Source organism: Spermophilus citellus, assembly GCF_964194105.1.
Source record: "Spermophilus citellus genome assembly, chromosome: 2".
In the NCBI taxonomy this organism is placed as follows: domain Eukaryota; kingdom Metazoa; phylum Chordata; class Mammalia; order Rodentia; family Sciuridae; genus Spermophilus; species Spermophilus citellus.
The window spans coordinates 32173989-32190130 of NC_138183.1; the positions used below are offsets into that span (position 1 = coordinate 32173989).

The window sequence follows — 16142 nt, forward strand, 5'->3', positions numbered from 1 at the left end:
GACACTTTTTTAAATTACTGGAAATATCACTATTTAAAATAAACCTACAGTTTATCCTTTCCCTTTTTATAGTGAAAAAAAATTTACCATTCCTCCATTCTTATGGTTTTACTTTTCTTTTTAATTTACATTGTTTCCTTCATTGTAAACATCTATTTCTTCAAATCAGTCTCTCACGGTGAAAAATTTCAGTTAAGCAGGTTGCCTTTCAGAGAGACCAGCCTGCTTTCACAGGATTTGCTCTGTCCCTGACCACAGCATGCAGACACCCTGGCCCCTTAGCATCCTGCAGGGAAGCTGCCTGCATCTCATAAGCCTCAGTCAATCACCATAGCATAATGACAAGACAGAGGGGTGCTAAGTGTCCAGGAGCTAAGGGGGAAATCTCCCTTCTACTGTGAGATGCTTTTATTGTAGGGCTAAGGGGAGTTGTCTTGGTGATAATGGACATCCCTGCTATCAGCCTCTCCTCTCCAAACCAGTGCCATTTTCAGAGATGACATTACCCAACATGCCACACTCTCCTCTCCCCTTAATATTTCTGCTACCTTTCCCACACTCCTATTGATGGCATGATGTGTATAATTCTTTGTCCACAACAGTCAGTGTCTTGGCTAGGAAGCAAACAGCTATTTTTTTATTGTCTCTTGAGGTGCACAGAAACTCAAAGTTAGGAGCATTTCCCTTTGGGAAAAACCAAAAGCAAATTCATGTGTCTTCCACCCTTTAGGCTGGTCCATGGTCCTTGAAGTAAGTTAATGGGCCTGGGGAGGCCATGTATCAGAACAAAGCCTTCTCTCTCTCCCAACAAGGATGTCTTTAGCACCCAACCAGCAAAGTCAGAGATGAAGGGTTCAACCTCCATCTCTGCCACACATAGAAGGATACCTTTGACATTGCTGTGTCTGCTTTTATCTGGGTGAATAAACTCCTTTCCTCTAAAAAAGAGAGCTGGGGAAGATGTTTATAGTTTTAGAAATCCTCAAGGAGTAAAAATCAACCCAGCAGTAAGAGAGGGAACTCCATAAATCAGACACCAGAGCCTTTGCTGAATACTTAGTGGGAACTGAGAGGGAACATGGGCAGGGAGTCACGTGACCCCCGCCCATGGTCTCAGACTAGAACATCACTGGAGCCGAGACTGTGTGCCATGGCAGGAGCACTTCAGGAAGACTAACAAGATTCTCTTGCCACTGCAGACAGGAGTCCAACATAGGGAGTAAGATACATCTTTCTCAAGCCCCTCCCTGATCTGTAGATTTTAAAATGCTTTTTTTTTTTTTTTGCTAATTGAAAATGTATAAATGTTAATCATCATTATCATCTGAAATCAATGCAACAGAACTTAAAAGGAAAATGTGCCAAAGTTCTGCAGTGTGCTATGAAGATTGGACCTGGGTCCCTGCCCTGCTGTATACTACATCCCTAGTTCCCTCTCTGTTTCTTCACCTGTAAACCAAGGAGATTGCAAAAGTGGCAAATTGAAACCCCCGAGATGAATGTTCAGTATTTCTCCAAAAGCTGGCTTTAACCACGCATAGATGGGGCATGTGCTCTCTATGTGGCCTGGTCCTCCTCACACATTCATGATACCAACCTAGTCCTAAAAGCATTTGGGTTTGAAATTAAAGAACCTCAAAGAATCTTTCCCAGTCTTTCAAGAAAAAAAAATCTATGATGTTTTGACACAGGGATAGCAACAGCTAATGTCCCCTTCTTTCTCTTTACTTAGACTTCTCAGCTTAAGGTGTATTTTGAAAACAAAGAAAGACACAAAGGCAAAACAGAAAGAGGAAGGAACAATATACATGGTAGCATGGCACTGGGAAGCACTGCGCCATGTTCTAGAATGCAAGCCACGGGGCTCCCTAATTATATCTTGTCTCCCACCCTGATGGAGAGCTAGCTTCCACTCTGAGCTCACTGAGGTGTGTGAAGAGGTAAATCAAAGGTCCATGCACAACCCCTCCCATCACTTTGTCGGTAACTATGGGTGAGCTATTACATTGCTGTCTGTAGAGCGCCCTCTGCTGTAAGAAAATGTGGATATGGGTTAAGAACAGCACAGGAAGATTGACTTCTTGCACTGACCAAGCCTAATCTTGAGATGAATCTGTCCCTTATAAACAAAGAGCTGGGCACCCCACACACACACCCCTGACATCACAAAGAAAACACTCCTGCTTCCTAAGAGGATCAATCCAAAAAGGTTTCAATCCATAATAATCCAGAAACATCAACCCTAATTTTCAGAATTGATAACGTCCAAATTGAAGTCATGAAATCATTATAGTGGCCCTGAAATTAGCCTCCACCCCTGCAGTCAGATCTTGCTGTGTTCTGGTGTTCACACGATCTCATTGAACTGAAGCATTAACCTTTATGGCTATTATTTTCTTTCAAAAGTATGATTGTGAGAAGAAGGAATGTCTCCTATCTTCTGCATTGAAATGATTTTGAGCTTTCTGCTAAGAGCACACACGCTTGCTTTCTTTACCCAGAAATTATAAAACATTTAGGGACTCCTGGGGCAAGCTCATCATAAAATATTCAGCAACATCTGTGTCATATTAACTGACAGAGTAGACTCAGAAAATATGGCGCCTGTGCCGCAGGCTTCTCGGCATCATGTGGACAGTTAGATTGTGACTGCAGGGCGCTACTTTATGGCCCTTTGCTTCCACACTTCCACTCTCTCTCTCAGGCAGCCCTTCTCCCCAGCACATGGGCCACAAAAACAGGTCTGAGCTCAGAGTCTCCAGGAGCAAAGCAGCAAAGTAATTCCTAACATTGGAAGCTTGGTCATGTGGGGGTGCAATTGCATCCCCCCTCTCAGGAGTCACGGGAGGGAGGGAACAACAGGTATGGCCACAGACTGGAGATTCCCTCTCCATCCTCCCTGGAATCTATGCATACAGGTAGCGTGCGGCACACACACACACACACACACACACACACACACACGGAAGCTTCTAGCTGCTTTGCGCTAGAAATTTGCAGAATACCTTAGAAAGGCTAACAGACAAAGGTCAGGACACATGTGTCCTTTTGAGCAGACAGTCAATAAATACAACAACTTCTGTGCCAGGCCCTGTGCAAGGCTTTACTACCACATGCTCCTGGTACCTCTGTGACCTTCAATATTATATGGGATGGGCTTTAAGGTAGAGGAAACAAGCCAGCCACATGTGAGCCACAGAGAAAGAACTACACTAAATTCCTGGCACAGAATTCTGATATACAATGTTCCTTGTAGGATACAGCCTGTCCTCCTGAAGGAACACTGAATACTTATAAGCAGAATGAGCACAAATCTGGTTTGTTCAGGACAATCCCAATTTACACCTGATACCCTGGGTGTTTTGTTAATGACACTCTCTTACACTCAAAAGCATCCCAGTCTGGGATGTAAAACACATGGTCACCCTATATATGGTCACTTCCAGATTTGATGAGACTTTTAACACCCTCACTGAGGATTTCAGGGCCTCTAGAATCATCCCTACAAGTCTCTCCAGCTATTTTGAGATTCCCTATTGCAAGATCACACAGAGGCTTCTAGCTTTCCTCCTCTCCAGCTGTGCTTCCTCCAGGGTCTCCGGTGAGAAGTTTCATGAAGACCCTCTGCCACAGCCTCTGCTTCTCCCATCCTCCTCCACGGAGGCCTGACCCAGCAGCTCCCCTGCCACCCCCAATTCTGTGCATTGAAGAGGGAGAATCCCATATACTTCCTGGTGCCACACTCAGGCAGGAGGCCTCAGAAGCAAAGTTAACTCAGGGTCCAAACTCCCAGAGAGGCTTCTTGCACTACAGCTATTCTCACTGCTCACTGCCACTGTTAGAGACCACAAAATGATGAGCCATCAGCCAGACATATGTTGAAGGGGTTTCTTAGACCAGCCATGTTTGGGGCGTTGTGTTGTTTTTACTGTTGAGCCAACATCTTAAAATTAGATTGCCTATAAATTTCGTGATGTGCTAACGAACTACTTGCAAGAACCAAATGTTCAAACTTCCAAGAATTTTGTGAGTTGCTGTTAAATATAGCTTTTATTAAAACAAATTATATAAACATGCACCTAAATACATTCTACTAAAAACAAAGGCCATAATTAGATGGTGGTGATGACTAAACAACTCAGTAAATATACTAAAATTCATTGAATTGAACAGCTAAAATGTGTGGAGGGTGAGTTTTCTGGCACATAAATTATATCTCAATACAACTGTTAAAAAATTTAAGGTAATATTCAAAATGCATCACTTGCTAATTATTGCAATTTACTATGATCTTGAGGTTATTTGTATCTATTGTAGTTCTAGGGTGGAACTTCCATATCATAGAATGCAATTGCATATCACATTTGTCTCTTGCAAGTACTTCTTCAGCACATCACATATTTTATATGAAATCTGATATTAATATTCTTCCACAATTTGGAAACTATTATTCAGTTCAAAAGAAAAGAAGTCATTCTTTTGAAAAGAATGACTATACTTATCATTTGAATGTTGGTTGATATTTTCCTAGTGAAAGTTAAACAACAAAGACTATGTCAGAACTACATTCATAATCAAGCTTTTATTCCTGTCTGGTGATGAGACCCTATTTTTGGTGATAGAATTATAAAAACTGATAGTGAATTTAGGAAGAAAGTCATGCAGAACATTTTAAATTTAAGGAGTATTTACAAATTTTATGCTATTATGTGTTCTTTATATCAGTAAAATTTATAATGTTCCATAAAGGAGTATACATAAATGCATACATATATACTTTTTCTTATTAAACATTTACCAGGATGGTATTAGCTGAAGTCCTCATTTCCAGGCTTCTCATGAAAGACAAAAATCTGGTAGCATTGCCTATATGGCCACCTCATAACTGAGTTGGCTGGAGTTGAGGTCACGGTTTATCCTCCTGTAGACTGGCACGAAATCTCCAGTTCAGATGTAGTCTCCACCTCTTCCTGTCGTTTGACACTCTGCTTCTCCTGTTGCCACGACCTCCCTGACTCTTAGAGGCTTCTGAATTTAAGCCCCCTCTTGCAAGACCCTCTCCTTGGGATTCAAATACAAGTCAATAAAATTCTGATGGAGGACTGATAACTAAAACAGACACAGTACTGACCTCCTCTGGTAGGCTGAATAATGGTCCCCAAGGCTATCCACAGCCTAATCCCCAGAACCTGTGAATATGTTGCTTTATATAGGAAAAGGAACTACAGGTGTGATGAATTAAGAATCCAGAGCTAGCTGGGTGCAGTGGTGCACGCCTATAACCCAAGCAGCTCGGGAGGCTGAGGCAGAAGGAGTTCAAAGCCAGCCTCAGCAATTTAGTGAGGCACTAAGCAACTCAGTGAGACCTTGTCTCTAAATAAAAAATACAAAATAGGGATGGGGATGTGGCTCAGTGGTCAAGTGCCCTTGAGTTCAATCCCCAGTAATCCCCCCTCCTCCACCAAAAAAAAATGGAATCCAGAGCTAGAAAGACAAGTCTGGGTTATTCAGGTGAGCACGATATAAACACAAGACTCCTTACCTGAGGAAGGCAAGAGCATCAGAGTCAGAGAGGGGAGATGTAGAGAGGAAGAAGCCATAAGCCAAAGAGTGCAGTCAGCCCCAAGAAAGTGGAGAAAGGCAGAGAAACAAACTCTTCTCTGGAGCTTCTAAAAGGAACACAGCCCTCCTACCTTGATGTTAGCCTCGAAGGACTCATTTCACATTTCTGATCTCCAGATTTCTAAGATAATGATAACAAATTTGTATTCAGTCACCAAGTTTGTGGTAACTTGTTAAGCAGCAATAGGAAATTAATATACCTTGCAATAATACTCTTCCCCAAGATATTCTCCCTCTGCCCAAATCCTCTCCTTCCTTTCCAACCCACCATACTCCCACCTAAAGCTTTGTAACTGTGCTTTTGTTTAAAACATTGACTTCAGATCTGTGCTGAATGTGGGATCAAGCAAGAGCAGGCAGAAAGTCCAAATGAGCAGGCTCCCACCCCTCCATCCTGTCATACCGCTCGTTGGTCCTGCTCCACTTTACTCCTGGTTCTTGGAGTAAAGAGGTGATGGATGGGGTAGCCAAACCAGCTTATGCAAATGAGCCCCAACTTCTAACCGTTTTCTACCCATTCTGCCTCCAGCTATCCCATTTCCAACTCTTACCTTTTTGCCAACCCAATCTTCCTTCTCCGGCTCCTCTCTCACTTCCTCTTTGCACAACAACTGCCTCTCTTCTTTCAGTCTGGACTTTTGGCTCTTGATCACCTGACTTTTGTTTCCTGAACTCTATCTAAAGGCTTCCTCCCACTGTGGTATCTGCAGGGACTGGTAACTCAGAATTAAAACTCCCCTGGTCCAGCCCTGGAACCTCTTCCTATTTCATAGTAACTGCCCTTACTTCATTGCTGTGGCCCTTCTCAGCCCAGCTACAAAGAACAAAGTGCTAAGAGATCATGAAAATGGTTGGAATATACTTCTTTGTTAACAGAAGTATTTGAGGGTTCAGATTTATGTCATATTGTCCTATGATATTTATTATAAATGACAGTGTACCAGCTAAGTCCATTCAAACACTCCACTTACCTGTAATATATAACTAAGTCAGAGAGTTCCCCTGCCTTCAGGATCACAGGATGAAAAGGCTGAGATTCCTAAGTTCAGCTCAGTTGTGGACAAAATTCTGGAGCTAAACCATGTTGGTTTCTCTGACTAGTCCCCTCTCTTGTCCCATACTTAAATGAATATAAAATCTCACACCACATCAACTTCCAGTTGAATCATAGACTGCACTGCCCAATATGGTAGCTACAAGTCATAGGTGGCAACTGAGTGCTTGAAAATTTGAGATATAAACTAAATTTGAGATGTAAACATAAAATATATACCAGAGTTTCAAAAGCTTAGTACAAAATAACATAAAATATCTCTTTAATACTTTGTACATTAATTAGATATTTAAATATTTCGGATATGCTGAATTAACTATGATTTTTATTTTTTAACGTGGCTTTTTAAAAATTTAAACAATATACATGGCTCGAATGTGGCTCACATTGAATTTCTATTGGGCAGCACTGCACAAGACCCTAGCTATTCAAAGTGCTGTCTGCAGACCAGCAATGAGTGTTACCTGGGAACTCTTAGAAGACAGAGTCTCAAGCCCCATCCCAGGCCTCCTGAATTAGAATCTGCAATTTGACAAGATCCCTGATGATTCAGAGATACATTTGAAAAGCAGAGTTGAGGGGTCAGCAATTTTTTCTTTAAAAGACCAGAGAGTAAATATTTAGCCTTTGTGGGTCATATGGTCTTGTTCCCAACTCCTGAACCTTGCTATTATGTGAGTATCAGTGAATGGGTGTGGCCATATTCCATTAAAACTTTTTTGCAAAAACAGGCTCACATAGTTGGCACAACCCTGGGCTGGTGGTTTCCTGTACTTTAGCCTTTATTAGCATCACAGAGGGAGCTGGTCTTGCTGGGCTCCACACTCAGAGCTTCAGGTTTAGGGTAGGACCTAGGAATTTGTATTTGGTCGAGTTTTCAGGGGATGCCAATGCTGCTGGACCATGGAACACATTTTGACAACCACATTCTATCAAAATAGTTCTCAACTCAGACTATACACTAAAATAATTGAGTCTTTTTAAAAATGCCAATACCTACATATGTCATTACAGGGAAAATGAATGGAACTTGACATTATATTAAGCAAGAAAAGCCAAACTTAGAAGGTCAAGGTTCATGATTTCTCTCATGTGTAAAAGCTAGAGAGGAAAAAGAAGGGTTGCGGGGGAAGGTCTCATGAAAATCAAAGGGAGATCAAGTGTAGAGGAAAGGAACCAGGGGAAAGGAAGGAGGGAGGAAAAGGGGAAATACTAGGGAATGAAATGGATCAAATTATATGGTTATATTGTGTGAAAGAACGATCAAGGCTTGCCGTCGGAGAAAATGCCCGTTTATTGAGGAACAGCTCTGCATATTTATAGAGCCAGGGGTGGTTTGACAGTTATGACAGTTTAATGGTTGAAGGCTTTGAAAGTTGGCATGGGGTGCTTTTTGATTGGTGGGTAAGGATCATGTGAGCCAGCAGGGCTAGTCTGATTGGTGGGTAAGGATCATGTGAGCCAGCAGGGCTCACCATTGGACGACTCTTCTTGGGGGATGGGGAAGTTAGTCTTTGGAGCCCTGGTGACTCCCAACATCGTGTGCATGTATATATATGTAACAACAAATCACAACATTATGCACAATCTCAATGCACCAATTTTTAAAATATTGAAAAAGAAAAAAATACAATTCCTGGATCTCACCCCAGAACAAATTATATTCCCTAAGGGAGGGCCTGGGTGCATCACCATGTTGTAAAAGCTCCCCAGGTGATTCCAACTTCCAACCAAGCATGTGCAGATTACAAAATTACCCATTACTCCTTAAATGACCTTATCAAGGTTTTAAGGGGAAAATATGTTAATGAACTAATTTACAGTTACCTATGAAAGACCTACTATGCCATAACACACCAATGATCTCAGCATCATACAAAGGGATTTCTACCCCTGTGCCGCAGTCTGGCTGGGCACAAAATCACGAGCCACTCAAGCAGGAACAAACTTTATTTCTGAAACTCCCGCCAATGCCACGCACGCTCCCGGGAAATATGCCAAACCACACGCGCGGAGCTCTCCTGGGACACACTACCCCAACAGGAAATGCCTCCTCCGGAATTCCCTCCTACCGCACTTCCCCAACCAATGGGAACTCTCCGGGAGTCCCGCTAGAGCTCCAAAGTAGCAGGCCAAGGTGGACAGCAGGGGTCTAATATCCAATTGAATGCAGATCTTAACATAATGATATCATCTCAATGGCTTGCTGGCGTCACCTTTCAACCAAAAATGCCATGAATCATTCCTACTTGGCTATGGCTCTCAGCACCCCTGGTTCCCAAACTGATGGAACAGACAGGGGCTAAGCACAATTTTAAAACTTTCACGTTGCTTGAGGAGGCATTTTTAAGCAAACATGAAGAAGCATAGACTATCAGGATTTGCTTACCTACACTGTTTCTATTTTCAGCTCCACAAGTAGAAAAATCAAGAACAGCAAGTACCAAGACCTGGCTCCTAGTTCTGACCTTGCTAAACAGACATGTGACTGGGGGTTAGTCACTTGTGCAAGTGCTTCCTTGACTACCCAGTGTTGGCCTCCCAGCCCTAATTGTCTGTACTTTATGATCGGTATGTTTATGAATCATGAATTTCTATACACATTTTGAGTTTTTCTTTTTGACAGCAGCAGTGTGAATTGGGTTAGCTGGATCAGGCCAAGAGTAAAGGTAGTGCTTCTAGGGAAATATCCTGTGTGAGATCTTTGTTTCTGTGATAGTTTGCCAGCTTTGCAGACCACACCCAACAATCAGAATTACGGTCAGGGCCAATATCAATGTGTATGACCTCAGCTACTGTGCCTAGCTCTCAGCTTCCTAGAATAATGATGTTGGAACACAGAGGAGAAGGGAGTAAAAAAATCCTAACCATGCAGGAATAAAAACAGTCCTAGGAAAGAGGCTTTATCCTTGGGCTAGTGGAGAACTGAACAGAAGCAGGAAAAGTCAACAGAGATATCTCAGCTTTGGTATGAGAATATAGGTCGTGGGAAATGACAACTGCTATATATAGTTAGAGAGGGAATAGGGACACCCATGTGGAGCAGAAGAATTTAGATTAGAAGGAAAAGGGGTAAATCTATATAACTGGCTGCTTGCATCTCTATTCTGTGCCTAATTCACTTGAAAATCATTCAAATGTCCCTGGAAAGATGAATACATTTTCAGTGTTAGGACCAGTCCTGGTTCTTTGGGAGCCCCTGATGCACCAAGCTCCCAGTGCACAAAACAGCCCCTATTACTGGACAGACAGACTTTTAACCCTAGGAGTGGTCATTTCTGACATTTTAAAGATAACTTTTTAAATTTATTCCAGTAGATATACTTTCTACTAAATAGTCTTTTTCTTAGACTCCCATGAGGACTCATTTTCCAGTTATTTATCTTCTATTACTTTAATCCCAACTGAAGAAGGAGTTGATTTCAGTGAAAACGCAAGGTGATCATTAGCAGTAGTCTACAACTTCCACCATTTATCAATAATGAATATGAATAGAGTAAGCCAATCTCTTTGTCCCCTGAAGTCCTGCCTAAATTTATAAAATAGAAACTTCCACCAATTTGTTCACCCTCTTGAGGATCTGTTGTTAACACTTCTACCCTCTTGCTGGTCTAAAAGAGGAAGAGTCACTGACCAGACTGAGATTAGAGTAAAAATGCACAGTTCAGACATAATCCCTGGGTAAGTCAAAATAATCCAAGCCGAGACTCTAAAACCTCAAGAGTTATGGAATTGGGCAGAATATTATTAAGGATTCCTGTTACTTAGCAGGAAGAAAATCTGGACAAGATATGAAAGTGACAATTATTAAAGAAACCGAAGCATTCCGTGTTTATACCCCATTATGGTGTATATTTGTGTTTGCATTTCTTTTTCTCTTTAATCTGAAATGAGATAATATATTATCTATTAGTCTCCAACTTGATTTTTTCATTTAACAATCTAGTCCCACTCTTCTTCTGTTATAGAAATAACCACAGTAAATTAAAATTCTCTGTATATTGTTTTATCTCTCGCCAGACTGAAATCTTTGGGAAGGCAGAAAAATAATTGAAATACTTAGAATTACTATAAAGGTAAAGGGAAATAGATATTCTTTTTGGTTTTTTTTTTTAGTTGTAGATTTTTATTTATTTACTTTTATGTGGTGCTGAGGATTGAACCCAGGGCCTCACCCATGCAAGGCAAGCACTCTACCACTGAGCTACAAACCCAGCCCCAAAAGACATTCTTAAACACAACTAGTGGGACCATAAATTGACAGAAACTTTCTTCAGAACAATTTGTCAAAAATATTAATTTCCACCAAATATGCATAAACTTTGACCTATAAATTTAATTTCTAGCCATTTATCCTAAGGAAATAACTCATGTGGCAAAGATTTCTGAATAAAAATAGTTACAAGACAGGTAATCTACAAATCCAAAATCATTAGATAAAAAAATAATTATATAAAGTTTTTTGCAGCTATTAAAATTTGGTTCCTAAATGTTTTACAGTGCTATCCATATGCATTTGCAATATATTAAGTGAAAAAGAAGGATAAAATTCTAAATATCATTTGACTCAATTTTGGTAAGAAGCTGTAGCTCTGGATGAAGTAAAGCATGAAAGAGACATATATCAAAATGTATTAGTTTTTTAATCAGTAGTTTGCTCCTATACCCAATCATTCTTTAATCCTCTATAAGACTGAGGGTTGGAATTATAGATAATGATATTTTACTTGTCAATATTTCATTTTATCTCTAAAATTAGCATATATTCCCTTTTGTGTTAAGGGGGAAAAAATCATAATTTTAAAATAAATTCGGGGGAGGTTTCCCATCCCAGAATGTATTTTGGTGATATGTTTCCTCCCAATCAACTTCAAAACAGCTGTATTTCAGTTAATTGCTACTTCTGTCCGTCGCGCTCTGTTCCCTGGTGCAGACATCATGTGGCTCATGGCGGATTCACAATTACTCATCCTCTCCTTGGCACATCTATTATTTTCATCACACCTCTGGTAGGTGTGTGTCATGTGGCAACAATGGAGAAGCAATGAAGCAAGCTCATCAATGCTGCCACAGAGTCAAACAGGAAATAAAAGACCCAGCTGAGAACAAGTGTGATTTGTTAGCAGGTATACCCAGACTTTCAGCTTTCATACAGAGAAGAAAATCAGGGGGAAATTGTAATTGCATTTACTGTCCAGGGTAGAACAAAGAGAACCAATCTCCTCGCCTGCTCCCTCCCACCCCATACAATTTGTGCCATCCTTTTTTACCTTTGCTTTGCATGTGCAAACAAGAAAAGGGCATGCTGATTTTTGTTCTGTTTTACTCTTCTTTGTTAGTAATGCGATTTCAGCCCTATCAATTGGCCCCATTTGACCAGTGTCTGAAATCACAGGCTTCTCTTTAACCTTGAGCTAAAAAAGCACAATTGATTAGGATCTGATATCCCCTTCTAAAATCAATTATTCTACTGGGAAAGGAGTGTTTTGCTGCTCCAAGTTCACATTCATCCTTTAGTCTTCTACATGTTGAAAGTAGAAAATAGAGGGTAATAGCCATCACTTGTAGTGTTCATTAAATAACAGGCACTGTCCTAAGAGTCATGCATCTTCCATTACGCATTTAATCCTGACTGCTCTAGGCCAGAGTCTACTCCTCCTTACAACAATCAGGAAACTGAGGCACAGACTTCCTAGGTTAAATGGTTTGATGTGACACAAGAAATATTCTAGTACAGTGTGAAAGGTGAGGGGCTTTTTTAATGGCTGATGATCTCTGTTCCAATCCTGGAATATGGAGTCTTCAAGATCATATGTATTCTTCCCTGATTTATAATCTTTTTACAAATGCCCCATGTTAAGTTTGGGGCTATTATCTTTAAATGCAGTAAGATTTATTAAGGGAAGTATTTGCCAACCATCAGGTATGTGAATTTCTCTCACCTGCTCATTGCTTGGGTACCGGGTCTTTCTTAGATCCACAGCTGCAGCACAGGTCACATGCACCATCCAGATCATGGCTTCCAGAAGTCAGCTCTAAATTCTGATGTGAAGGGTTTTCCTTTCACCCATGTCTGGGTCGCTGGCAAACTGAACAGACCCAATGAATTAAAACCATATCTGTCAGCATGCAACAGCATTTATCTTCAAATCTCCTCCCTTAACTATGATGCTTTGGAAGCTACACATCATGGTGATGATGATGATAAAAAAACAATTACCATGGCTTAATAGACACAGCATGGTCTGAATATTGGTATTTCTCCAAAATCCAAGTTGGAATCTAATACCAAATATGATAGTATTCAGAGGTGGGACCTTTTGGAAAGTGATTAAGTCATTGGTCCCCTTATAAAAGATATGGAAGGAAGTCACTCTGTCTCTTCCATTATGTGAGAACTGAGCAAAAAGTCACCATCTTTGAAGCCTTTACCAAACATCAAATGTGCTGCCTCAACTGTAAAAATAAGTTTCTGTTGTTTAATAAATTACCTAGTCTGCAATGTTTTGTTACCAAAGCCCAAATGGACTAATAACCCCTACTATGTGCCAATACTACATAAGACACTTCCTATTCTCAAATCTGTACAATAACTCTACAAGATAAATATATTATCTACATAGTACAGATGGGGAAACTGAGGCACTGAAAGAATAAGTCACTTTTCTAAAGCTTCTATCTATAACGTGGAACACGTAAGACTCTAACCTAAGTCCATATGTTTATTGTTCCTCTGTACCAGGCAATGTGCCCCTTCCAACACCCACCCCTTCCTCCAACTGTTGTTTTCTAGCAATCTGCTTTGTGAACACGTATAAAAAGATACAGAGGTAGATTTTGGGCTATTGCTATCTTAAAAATTTTTAATTGTTCAGAAAGGAATATCAGACCCTGTATCCCTAAGATAGTGCAGATGGTGAGTATAAAGAATCACAGTATTTTCCTAGTTTATATTTTTTTCAACTAGGGTCTATTTCATAAGACCTTAAAGCCTGGATGTGTCAGAAAGGAAAGATTAATAGATATTTTTTAATCCACTTTCTGTCAATAAGATTTTTTCATTAATGCTTTTTAGGTCATACAACATATTTTAGGATTTTATTTTGTTCTTTTGTAGTCATTTGCACGCAACCTTGGGAAAGGCTCTAGGTTGCTAATCTAGTACTGTTCTGAAACATTGAAATTTTCTATAATTAGACCCAATGAGGAGATCTTTGAGAGGCAGGGAAATATATGGTACACACATCGACTTTCCCACCCCTCCCTGGCCCACATATCAGCCTATGCCACACAGAATACAGGAACACTAACCAGGGAGTTGATGAGTCAAGTCAGCAAAGGTGACTGTAAACACTCAGCCACAATTTTTTAAATATTCCTTGCACTAGTTAATTAGGAAGGTTAAAAGATGAGTTCTGCCATAAAGCCAAACATCTCATCCAACTAGAAGGAAAGATCACTCAGAGCATGTCATTAAAGGTGCCACAAAGGACCTGGTCACTCAGCTCTTTCTGGTTGCAATCATTTTTATTTATACGGGCTTTTTATAATTTTCTACTTGAATCGATCAATTTGAAAAAAATAAAAGAATCAGTATCCATATTCAGCATTCCTTTTTATAGATGAATATGTTCTCTTTAGATATTGTTCCTAGAAAAAAAATTAATTCACCATAAAAAGAATGCTGAAAGAGCAGAATATGGTCTGGATTGTAAGTTATCAGCTTAGACTGCTCAATGAATAAGCATATAATAAATTAATAAGCTACAGGGGACAAAAATGTATTTTATTTCTTCCAAGTCCATTGGTAAAACATTGGCACTTGGGCATACCCTGAAAAAAAAATAGTCTCTAAAAAAGATTTGACTCAATTCCTCAACAACAGAAGCACACTACTTGGTTTCCAGGGATCTTAAAAATCTGTCCTTTAAGCTCTTGCTATTCACAATTTTGTACTTGCAACTACAAGTTACTAAAAATATCAAAGGAATTAGCACAAGGTTACAACAGACGTTCAGAGCTGAAATCCTATGCCCAGAAACTGCTGTTGCTTTTGAAATCACCCATCATCGCTGAGTCAGCTGTTTGTGTGCAAGTCTGCCAAGGAGCAATGATCATTTTGTGCCAAATTTGGCAGGTGTTGTCCTCATATTCCAAAGTGAGTGGAGAATCTCTCTAAAAAACAAAATACCTATATTCCTTATTCACACAGGCACCATAGTGTTCTGGGAATGAATTCATTATCACCCACCATAGGGTATGTATGTACTTGTTTACCTTTGTACCATCTCTTGTTCCAAAAAAAAAGACTTATGTTGATGCTATACTGAAGGATGGAGTACCTAATCCAAGGTCTGAAATGTAGTACTCAACAGATGTTGAGGAATGAATGATTCAGCAAAGCAACTCAGACTCTCTTTCCCAGGAATTAAATTATAAAATATTCAATGTCCAAAGCAATTGGCTTGTTTATTTTTAAGTACCAGTCTACCAGTCTGTTAGTTTCATAACATTCATTATTATCCAGATACGTGACAGTAGTTTTTGTAAGCACAACCTTGCCAATGCAGTCCCTCACCTTTGACCTGCCAACCATGACCTTTCTCCTGTACATGTCTCCCTAGGATCCATCTCGTGGTCTCAGATGAGCTCCTTAGCATTTTACAACAATCTGCATCATTTAAGTCCCAGTTTTAAACATGCCTCTTGGGAGACTCTTTTTCCAGAGTCTCAACACATACATACACACCAGGTCTACCAGGTCTGTGCTGGGATCCTGTACTGCTAATCTCCTTCCTTATAGTCATTCTCAAACTCCTTATGGCACACATGTATTTTATCCCTCCTTATTTACAAACGCCTTCAAGAAAGCACCTGCTCTGTCTTTTGCACACACTCCTACTTCCCCATGAGATCAATTTCCCAGTATTGTATACAGTAAGAACTCAATGAATGCTTCATTGTTCAAAGAGCACACTTACAAACATTATCAGCCAAAGCTCAAAGCAGTTCTTCAGGCAATCTGCACAGCTCTCTGTTTCTCTGGCACTTCATAAACATGCATTTTACTTAAGGGCACAAGCTACACTTTGGTGATATAGTCCAACATCTGACTTTCTGTAAGGCCATCCTAAAGAGACCAGCAAGTAATTTTATGTTACAGAAATATATATGAGAGTTTAGGAAAGAAGTGCTTCAATAAGACCATCTTAAATAAGACTTCTTTGTATTTTATTATTGCACAGCATAGAAAACCACCTACTGTCCTGCTCCAAGTTCTCAAATGATAATACTTTTTAAAAAATCACTAAGAGCTTTTTAAGATAAAGTTGAGGATTCCAGTTTTCTTGAAGTGGAATGAGAAGCCACTACAGGGTGGGGCTTTCTTAAGGACCACTGAAGCTGCAGAGTAGGAAACAGGTCCTAGGGAAGAGTAGTCCTGAAGATGGCTTGGATAATACCAATC

General features: G+C 40.1%; 1 protein-coding gene across 1 annotated transcript in view; it reads right to left on the reverse strand.

Moving 5' to 3' along the window:
- Window positions 1–16142, reverse strand: part of PLPPR1 (phospholipid phosphatase related 1) — a 660783-nt gene that overhangs the window by 594890 nt on the left and 49751 nt on the right. Inside the window, exon 2 of the mRNA XM_081280540.1 lies at window positions 12619–12765. The gene's annotated coding sequence lies outside the window, so the exon portion shown is untranslated. The remainder of the gene's footprint in view (window positions 1–12618; window positions 12766–16142) is intronic.